Genomic DNA, 10,904 nt, shown 5'->3' with positions numbered 1-10,904 from the left:
TTCAGTCTATGGCCATACCACCGTGAGCCGGATCTCGTCTGATCTTGGAAGGTAAGCAGGGTTGGGCCTGGTTAGTACTTGGATGGGAGACTGCCTGGGAATACAGGGAGCTGTAGGAAAAAAAAAAAAAAAAGATGAATAATTCAAATCCTGACAAGCACTATGAAGGAGATGATATAGGTTAATGAGGAAAGGGTGACTGGTGTGTATTTGTGTGTGTGTGTGTATGTGTGTTTATGTGTATGTGTGTTTGTATACTAGCAGCTTTAGCTCCTTTTCTGAGGAGCTGTCATTTAATGACAGCAGAAGGCATCCTTATAAAGATTTGGGAGAAGTCATTCTAGGCAGATAAAATAACAAACGTAAGAATACTGGGGCTGGGCACAGTGGCTAACACCTGTAATCCCAGCACTTTGGGAGGCCAAGATGGGTGGATCACCTGAGGTCAGGAGTTCAAGACCAGCCTGGCAAACATGGTGAAACCCCATCTCTACTAAAAATACAAAATTAGCCAGTTGGCGCATGCCTATAATCCCAGCTACTCAGGAGGCTGAGGCAGGAGAACTGCTTGAACCCAGGAGGCAGAGGTTGTAGTAGGCCGAGATCATGCCAGTGCACTCCAGCATGGGCAACAGAGTGAGACTTGGTCTCAAAAAAGAAAATAATACAGACATAAACCTTATTTTAGGGTACATGCAGAATATTAGTGAGGCAATTATACAGTAACCAAGGTGAATATTGGGAAGAAATGACATCGAAAGGGAGGCAGGAATGAGATCATGTAGGGATTTGTAGGCCATAGTGAGAAGTTTTGACTTTATTTAAGTATAATGAGAAGCCACGGGAAGAATTTAAGCAGAGGCAAGCCGGTAGTGATGGAATATGTATATATGTGCCTGTTGGGAAAACTAATAGGTTTGCTTGGCCCCTGTTAAGTTAGAGATGCCAACTGTGATATGTCAAGGAGGCAGTTGGATATATCAAGTGATATATATCAAGGAGGTGGTTGGATCTAGGAGTTTAGAACTCAAAGAGAGGTCTTAACTTAGGATACAAATTAACTTGGGATATAAATTGAGTTTTATTAACATATAGATGATACTAGAAAATAGATGGGATTATTTGGGGGATTGTAGGTAGAGAAGAGAGAATCAAGGACAAGGCCTTGGTGATTACTAGAGATCTAGATCTATATCTGACAGAACAGGGGAAGCCAGGAAAAGAAAATTGAGAAGATGTGACCAGTGAAGGTAAAAGAAAATTGGGAAAGTGTGGTATTATTAAATCTGAGATAAAGAAAATGTGCTATGTGTACACCATGGAATACTACTAAGCTACAAAATGGAACAAAATAATGGCCTTTGCAGCAATGTGGTTGGAGATAGAGGCCATCATTCTAGGTAAAGTAACTCAGAAATGGAAAACCAAATATCATATGTTCTCACTTATAAGTGTGAGCTAAGCTATGAGGATGAGAAGATAGTTTTCAAAGTAGGTCATTGAAGACCTGATTTCTGGAGTGATAGAAAGGACTTGGTGCATTGAGAAGAGATTGGGGAGATAGAAATTGGAGACAGTGAATATAGGCACAGTGGCTCACACCTGTGATGCCAGCAGTTTGGGAGGCTGAGGTGGGCAGATCACTTGAGGTCAGGAGTTCAAGACCAGCCCAACCAACATGGTGAATCCTTGTTTCCACTAAAACACAAAAATTAGCCAGGCATCATGGTGGGCACCGGTAATCCCAGCTACTTGGAAGGCTGAGGCAGAAAAATCGCTTGAACCCAGGGGACAGAGGTTGCAGTGAGCCAAGATTACACCACTGCACTCTAGCCTGGGTGACAGGGTAAAACTCCATCTCAAAAAAAAAAAAAAAAAAAAAAAAAAAAGGTTTGATGCAATGAGAGCAGAGAAATGAGAAATGGGGCAGAGGCTGGAGAGATACATGGATTCAAGAGAGATATTCTTTTTTTAAATTTCTATCTTTATATATTCTTAAATATATATTTTCTCTCTATTTTCTACATATAAGAAATATTTCTCTCTCTATAGGAAATATGTAAAGAATTGGCTCACATGGTTATGGAGTCTGAAGGCTTCAGAACCATTTGGCAAACTGTGGAGACACAGGAGAATGGAAAGAGTAGGTTCCAGTCAGGGAGTCTGAAGGCAGAAGAAGACCAACCTCCCAGGTAAAACACAGTGAGGCAGAGAGCACAAACTCTCCCTTACTAAGGCTTTTGTTTTATTTAGGCCTTCAATAGATTGACTGTGGCCCACTCACATTGGGGTGGGCAATCTGCTTTACTCATTCTACCAACTCAAGTGTTAATCTCTTCCGGAAACACCCTCACAGACACACCCAGAACAGTGTTTAACCAAATGTCTGGGCATCCAGTGGCTCAGTCGAGTTGACACAAGAAACCATCACAGAAGGCTTTAAGCAGACAGCTTTGAGGAGAGAAAAACTCAATTTCATAAGCACCCAAATGATCATCATCATGTATTAAGATTTATAATCATAAATAAAGGGAGTCATTAAGTGTAGATACATTATTTTCTCCAGCGATGCTCAATGATTTATTTGCAGACATCGATTAAATAAGTCAATCAATGTTGATGTATTGCCAGCTTAGTACAAGGAGGGCAAACGGGACAAGATAGTTAAGGATGCTCACAAGGGGGTGAGTATAGTGACCACGCAATCTAGGCTGGATTAGGAGGAAACTGAGAAGATCAGTGGCAAGCTGGAGAGTGAAATAAGTGGTGGGAACCATTCTCACTAAAGTCATACAAGTATGAGAGTATTAGCATAAGTGAACTGAAAGGATATATAATAATAGAAGATGATTTCCAGAAATTTTTTTGGTTTTGGAACATAGCAACTAAGAAGTATTAGGCCCTTCTTCCCATGAGTGTATAATGTACTTAAACCTATTGATATTCACAAATAATGAAATATATGCAAGTAAAATATATGAGGGAGAAGAGGTATCAATTTGAGCAGCTTATTTGATGCATGTCCTTTGAGATAGTTTGGATGTCCCTTCCAAATCTGCAATGTTGGAGGTGGGGTCTGGTGAGAGACATTCGGATTATGGATGACTTGTGACATCTCCTTGGTGATAAGTGAGTTCTTGCTTTTAGTTCACATGAGATCTGGTCATTTTAAAGTGCGTGGCAGCTCCCCACCTTGTTTCTCTTGTTCCTGCTTTCCACACATGATGTGCCTGCTCCGACTTTGCCTTCCATCATGCTTGTAAGCTTCTGAGGTCTCCCCAGAAGCTGATGCCAGAGCTGTGTTCCTATACAGCCTGCAGAATCATGAACCAATTCAACTCCTTTATAAATCATCCAATCCTCCGGTATTTCCTTATAGCAGTACAAGAGCAGCCAAATGCATCCCTCAACTCATAGGCCCCTGTAGATCTCAGTTTTATACGTGAAGGACACTTTTGCTAACAGATGACTGTTGAGGGTGCTGGGAAGGCTCTGTTTATTCATTTTCTCCCATTCCTATGCGGCTGTTGACTGCAAATACCCCGAGGAATTTCATACAGTGTTTTGGAGTAGTTCATGCTGAAGATCTCTGAACTTCAGTTTCAGCTGTTAACGCTACGATCCCAGCTGGTAGCACAGAAAGTCTCTTAGATTCAAGGGATTCCAGACAAAGGCAAAGGTGAAATTAGAAAGTGAATCTTACATATGCAGATGGAAAATGGCATGTGTTTAAAATTATTGACTGGAGGCATATAACAGAGTGTTTCTTACCTGAGACCCTATTTTTTAAGCTTACTAGGCAACTCCTTTTTTCTCACTTACTTCTTAAGCCCAGCCACCCCGGAAAAATAAATGATAAACCACAAATCAATTCAGTTTTAACAACGAGATGATCACCTGATTCATGGCTTTGTTCTAGGCATTAAGATAGACCAATAAAAGCTGGTAAGAGATATGAGCCCAACTTGAAGAAGTTTACAGTCTAGTGACCTAACAACTGAATAATTTCCACTCTGTCACAGTCAATAAATATTGAAAACCTACAGCAACATGTGTGTAAGAGGGACGATTTTTGTTTGCTCCTGGGACTCAACTCATTGTGCAAATTAAGACTCCACAGAGGGAGGATAGAGAATCAGAAATGTTGTTAAACATTCTGGGAGGGTGAATTTGATCTGCAAAAGTCTTGCTGAGCACCAAATGGACAGTCATATTGCCTTTCATCCCTAACCATGTATGTGTGTATATGTGTGTATGTGTGTGTGTGACTGACTTAAATTTTGGCTTCATAGAAAATCTTTTAAACACATTGTGTTTATGATAAGGATATTGTTCATTATATGATAGAGCACCTTATTTGTGTAAATGCTTACAGTTTCTGGTTGGCTATATACAAACTAGTTGAACCTATTCATGAAAATTGGCTCATTCTATCATGTATTCTGAAAATTGCAAGGTGGCTTTACTTTTTTCAGTTGACTGCCAGAAATCTTGGAGCCAAATTTATGGCCCATCTCTAATAAGCATATAGATTCCATACTATGTTATTGCTAGCTTCCTTTTTCAAAAAGCAGAACATGTTAATTAGCCCATCATTCAATCATTCAATTAATTTAATCAATCATCTTCATAAATAGAAGGCTAATAGCTCAAAGTACTTTGGAGTCCCATGGAAGCTGAAACCTGTACACAGGCCTACTAGACATTTCTAAACACTTGTGAGATCTCTGCTAGCCTAATTTAGAGCTGAGATACCTCCCCAAACTCCTGTATTAAGATTCTTTCTTATATCCAAATTCTTTCCTGTAATAACTTGAGGATTGTCCAGCTAATGCTGACATTATTTGTCCTTGACTTCTCAGAAACAGACCTGATTTAGAGTTTGAATTTGTTAGGACTCCACGCTCTACTTTCTAAAGGGCATGCTAAACTTCTGGAATTTGTATTTGAAGTTCCTCATAGGATTTGTCTGCAACATTTGTAGTTTTACTTGAGACTGTTCTAGGGCCTTCCCGTATTATAGTTTTTGACTCTTGATTCCGTTAACTTTTTTTAAAGAATAAAAAAATCTGAAAGAGATATATTATTATTAAATGAATCCTGGAAATACAAAACAAACTAGAAATAAGAGGAAACCATTCCTGATTCTATCATAGAAAGACAATCACTGCTAATATTCTGATGTCTCTTTCCTTTTCTTTTCATTCATAGACTTTTCTAGTAACTGTTTTTCAATGTTTCAAGTATGCTCCAAATACTAATTGCTACGTCACTCTAAATGTGTCTATTGTGTGATGAAATGGTACAATGGTTAAGAATGCAATCTCTGGAATAAGACTGCTTTTTAAATGCTGGCTTTTTGACTTACTGTGTTTGATCTCAGGCAGGTTATTCTAATATCGCATGCCTCAGTTTTCTCATTTGTAAAATGGGAATAATAACATCCACCTCTGTCATGGTCATGCCTATAATCCCAGAACTTTGGGAGGTTGAGGCAGAAGGATCATTTAAGCCCAAGAAGGCAAGACCAGCCTGCGCAACATCGTGAGATCTCATTTCTACAAAAAATATAAATATATTAGCTAGGCATGGTAGTGTACTTCTGTGGTCCTAATTACTTGGTAGGTTGAGGTGGGGGGATCACTTGAGCCCAGGAGGTCAAGGTTGCAATGTTCTGTGATTGCATCACTGCACTCCAGCCACAGCAACAGAGGAAGACCTTGTCTCAAACAACAACAACGACAACAACAACAAAAACAACAAAAACCAATACTATACACCTCAATAAGTTCTTGTGATCGTTAAATAAGTTGTTGCATATGAAAAACATAGAAGAGTGGCTGGCACATAGAAAATACATAAATTTTAGCTGATATTAATTAGCATTGTATCTGTATATTGGGAGGATATTTTTCCTGTAGTTTATATATTCAAAACTTTATTACAAAAGGATCTACAATGAATGCAAACAAATCAACAAGAAGAAAACAATCCCATCAAAAAGTGGGCTAAGGACATGAATAGACAACTCTCAAAAGAAGATACACAGATGGCCAACAAACATATGAAAACATCACTAATAATTAGGGAAATGCAAGTCAAAATCACAATGTGATACCACCTTACTCTTGCAAGAATGACTGTGATAAAAAAAAAATAGTACATGTTGGTGTGGCTGTGGTGAGCAGGAACACTTCCACACTGCTAGTGGGAATGTCAACTAGTCCAACTACTGTGGAAAACAGTGTGGAGATTCTTTAAAGAACGAAAACTACCATTTGGTCCAACAATTCCACTACTGGGTATCTACCTAGAAGAAAAGAAGTCATTATATGCAAAAGAGACTTGCACGCATATGTTTTTTTTTTTCCCATTTATTTATTATATTGCATTTTAGGTTTTGGGGTACATGTGAAGAACATGCAAAATTGTTGCATAGGTACACACGTGGCAGTGTGATTTGCTGCCTTCCTCCCCATCACCTACATCTGGCATTTCTCCCCTTGCTATCTCTCCCCAGCTCCCCACCCGCCACCATCCCTCCCCTATTTCTCCCCAACTGACCCCAGTGTGTAGTGCTCCCCTCCCTGTGTCCATGTGTTCTCATTGTTCAACACCCGCCTATGAGTGAGAACATGCGGTGTTTGATCTTCTGTTCTTCTGTCAGTTTGCTGAAAATGATGGTTTCCAGGTTCATCCATGTCCCTACAAAGGACACAAACTCATCGTTTTTGATGGCTGCATAATATTCCATGGTGTATATGTGCCACATTTTCCCTATCCAGTCTATCATTGATGGGCATTTGGGTTGGTTCCAGGTCTTTGCTATTGTAAACAGTGCTGCAATGAACATTCGTGTGCACGTGTCCTTATAGTAGAACGATTTGTAATCCTTTGGATATATACCCAGTAATGGGATTGCTGGGTCAAATGGAATTTCTATTTCTAGGTCCTTGAGGAATCACCACACTGTCTTCCACAATGGTTGAACTAATTTACACTCCCACCAACAGTGTAAAAGTGTTCCTATTTCTCCACATCCTCTCCAGCATCTGTTGTCTCCAGATGTTTTAATGATCGCCATTCTAACCGGCGTGAGATGGTATCTCAATGTAGTTTTGATTTGCATTTCTCTGATGACCAGTGATGATGAGCATTTTTTCATATGTTTGTTGGCCTCACGTATGTCTTCTTTTGTAAAGTGTCTGTTCATATCCTTTGCCCACTTTTGAATGGGCTTGTTAGTTTTCTTCTTGTAAATCTGTTTTAGTTCTTTGTAAATTCTGGATATGAGCCCTTTGTCAGATGGGTAAACTGCAAAAAATTTTTCCCATTCTGTTGGTTGCCGATTCACTCTAATGATTGTTTCCTTTGCTGTGCAGAAGCTGTGGAGTTTGATTAGGTCCCATTTGTCTATTTTGGCTTTTGTTGTCAATGCTTTTGGTGTTTTGGCCATGAAGTCCTTGCCTACACCTATGTCCTGAATGGTTTTGCCTAGATTTTCTTCTAGGGTTTTTATGGTGTTAGGTCTTATGTTTAAGTCTTTAATCCATCTGGAGTTAATTTTAGTGTAAGGTGTCAGGAAGGGGTCCAGTTTCTGCTTTCTGCACATGGCTAGCCAGCTTTCCCAACACCATTTATTGAACAGGGAATCCTTTCCCCATTGCTTGTTTTTGTCTGGTTTGTCAAAGATCAGATGGTTGTAGATATGTTGTGTTGCCTCCGAGACCTCTGTTCTGTTCCATTGGTCTATATCTCTGTTTTGGTACCAGTACCAAGCTGTTTTGATTACTGTAGACTTGTAGCATAGTTTGAAGTCCGGTAGTGTGATGCCCCCCGCTTTGTTCTTTTTGCTTAGAATTGACTTGGTTATACGGGCTCTCTTTTGGTTCCATATGAAGTTTAAGGTGGTTTTTTCCAGTTCTGCAAAGAAGGTCATTGGTAGCTTGATGGGGATAGCATTGAATCTGTAAATTACTTTGGGCAGTATGGCCATTTTCACGATATTGATTCTTCCTAACCATGAACATGGAATGTTTCTCCATCTGTTTGTGTCCTCTCTTATTTCGTTGAGCAGTGGCTTGTAGTTCTCCTTGAAGAGGTCCTTTACGTTCCTTGTTAGTTGTATTCCTAGGTATTTTATTCTCTTTGTGGCAATTGTGAATGGAAGTTTGTTCTTGATTTGGCTCTCTTTAAGTCTGTTATTGGTGTATAGGAATGCATGTGATTTTTGCACATTGATTTTGTATCCTGAGACTTTGCTGAACTTGCTTATCAGTTTCAGGAGGTTTGGGGCTGAGACGATGGGGTCTTCTAGATATACAATCATGTCGTCTGCAAATAGAGACAATTTGACTTCCTCCTTTCCTATTTGAATGCCCTTTGTTTCTTTTTCTTGCCTGATTGCTCTGGCTAGAACTTCTAATACTATATTGAATAGCAGTGGTGAGAGTGGGCATCCTTGTCTGGTGCCACATTTCAAGGGGAATGCTTCCAGTTTTTGCCCATTCAGTATGATATTGGCTGTTGGTTTGTCATAAATAGCTTTTATTATTTTGAGATATGTTCCATCGATACCTAGCTTATTGAGGGATTTTAGCATAAAGGGCTGTTGAATTTTGTCAAAGGTCTTCTCTGTATCAATTGAGATAATCATGTGGTTTTTGTCTTTGGTTCTGTTTATGTGGTGAATTACGTTTATAGACTTGCGTATGTTGAACCAGCCTTGCATCTCTCAGATGAAGCCTACTTGATCATGGTGGATAAGCTTTTGATGTGCTGTTGCAATCGGCTTGTCAGTATTTTATTGAAGATTTTTGCATCTATGTTCATCATGGATATTGGCCTGAAGTTTTCTTTTCTTGTTGAGTCTCTGCCGGGTTTTGGAAGCAGGATGATGTTGGTGTCATAAAATGAATTGGGAAGAATTCCCTCTTTTTGTATTGTTTGGAATAGTTTCAGAAGGAATGGTACCAGCTCCTCCTTGTGTTGTATTTGACCGAGTGTAGAAAGTTATCACAAGACAAAAGTATGCCAGATTTGTAGGGTCATTTATTATGCCGGCGACCACAGAGGACTCACGTCTCTCCAACCTGTGGTGGCAACAGGAGGGTGCCACGATTTTTTATACCCGAAAAACCACCTTGGGAGTGGGGTGAGGGGCGGAGATGGGGATGAAAAGGCTTCAGACATTCCGAGGGCTAGTGGATTCTGTAAATTACCTGCTGGGCAGAGGTGAGGGTGGGGGTCTCCGGACATTCCAAGGGCCAAGGGGACTTTTGTCATTCCGTTTGTTACTTAAGTGGTTTACAGAAGTCAAGATATACATTTGTTTACACATTATCTGGTTAAGGTGGAAATCACAGACCTTAGTTACTTATTACAAGCCACAGGAGCCAGGATGGAACTAGCTTGGGCTGCTTAGTCTGGCAATTGCCGGTAAGCAAAGGCTAGCAATTCTGGCAGTTACTGATAAGAAAAGGTAAACAGCTTTACATAGTTTTGAGGAACAAACTGGCAGTTCTATTCACAGAGGCCAAGGACAGTAGTTATTGTAAGGAGAATGGGGCAGCCATTTCAACTTATCTAAAAACAGTTTTGCATTTTATAAAATAGTTTTGCTCTGGTTCTGGCTCTAGGCCAGCACAATATCACACTTGTATGTCTGGTAGAATTCAGCTGTGAACCCATCTGGACCTGGGCTTTTTTTGGGTGGTAAGCTCTTAATTGCTGCCTCAACTTCAGACCTTGTTATGGGTCTGTTCAGGGTTTCGGCTTCTTCCTGGTTTAGGCTTGGCAGGAGGCAAGTGTCCAGGAATTTATCCATTTCTTCCAGGTTTATTAGTTTGTGTGCATAAAGTTGTTTGTAATAATCTCTGATGATGGTTTGAATTTCTGTGGAATCTGTGGTGATATCCCCTTTATCGTTTTTTATTGCATTAATTTGGTTATTCTCTCTTTTCTTTTTTATTAATCTGGCTAGTGGTCTGTCTATTTTGTTGATCTTTTCAAAAAACCAGCTCCTGGATTTATTGATTTTTTGAAGGGTTTTTTGTGTCTCTATTTCCTTCAGTTCTGCTCTGATCTTAGCTATTTCTTGTCTTCTGCTAGACTTTGAGTTTTTTTGATCTTGCTCCTCCAGGTCTTTCAGTTTTGACAATAGTGTGTCAATTTTTTATCTCTCCTTGCTTCTCATATGGGCACTTATTGCTATATATTTTCATCTAGAGACTGCTTTAAATGTGTCCCAGAGATTCTGGTATGTTGTGTCTTCATTCTCCTTGGTTTCGAAGAACATCTTTATTTCTATCTTCATTTCATTGTTTATCCAGTCAACACTCAAGAGCAAGTTGTTCAGTTTCCATGAAGCTGTGCGGTTCTGGGTTAGTTTTTGAATTCTGAGTTCTAACTTGATTGCACTGTGGTCTGCGAGACTGTTTGTTATGATTTCCATTCTTTTGCATTTGCTGAGGAGTAATTTACTACCAATTATGTGGTCAATTTTAGAGTAGGTGTGATGTGGTGCTGAGAAGAATGTATATTGTGTGGATTTGTGGTGTAGAGTTCTGTAAATGTCTATTAGGTTTGCTTGGTCCAGGTCTGAGTTCAAGTCCTGGATATCCTTGTTAATTTTCTGTCTGGTTGTTCTGTCTAATGTTGACAATGGGGTGTTAAAGTCTCCCACTATTATTGTGTGGGAGTCTAAGTCTCTTTGTAAGTCATTAAGAACTTGCCTTATGTATCTGGGTGCTCCTGTATTGGGTACGTATATATTTAGGATCGTTAGCTCTTCTTGTTGGATTGATACTTTTACCATTATGTAATGTCCCTCTTTGTCTCTTATGCTCATGTTGTTTTAAAGTCTAATTTATCAGAGATGAGAATTGCAACTCCTGCTTTTTTTT

At 39.6% G+C, this 10,904-nt stretch overlaps 1 long non-coding RNA gene across 1 annotated transcript in view; it reads left to right on the top strand.

The window, feature by feature from the left end:
- The first annotated feature begins 375 nt into the window (after positions 1–375).
- LOC116538807 overlaps positions 376–10,904 on the top strand; it is a 20,178-nt gene continuing 9,649 nt past the window's right edge. Inside the window, exons 1-2 of the long non-coding RNA XR_004263785.1 lie at positions 376–430; positions 9,803–9,806. This is a non-coding gene — a long non-coding RNA (uncharacterized LOC116538807). The remainder of the gene's footprint in view (positions 431–9,802; positions 9,807–10,904) is intronic.

The sequence above is a fragment of the Sapajus apella genome, unplaced genomic scaffold, assembly GCF_009761245.1.
Source record: "Sapajus apella isolate SASKATOON/1434 unplaced genomic scaffold, GSC_monkey_1.0 scaffold122, whole genome shotgun sequence".
Classification (NCBI taxonomy): domain Eukaryota; kingdom Metazoa; phylum Chordata; class Mammalia; order Primates; family Cebidae; genus Sapajus; species Sapajus apella.
The sequence above is the reverse complement of the archived record's forward strand: the minus strand, read 5'-3'. Positions and strand labels throughout refer to the sequence as shown.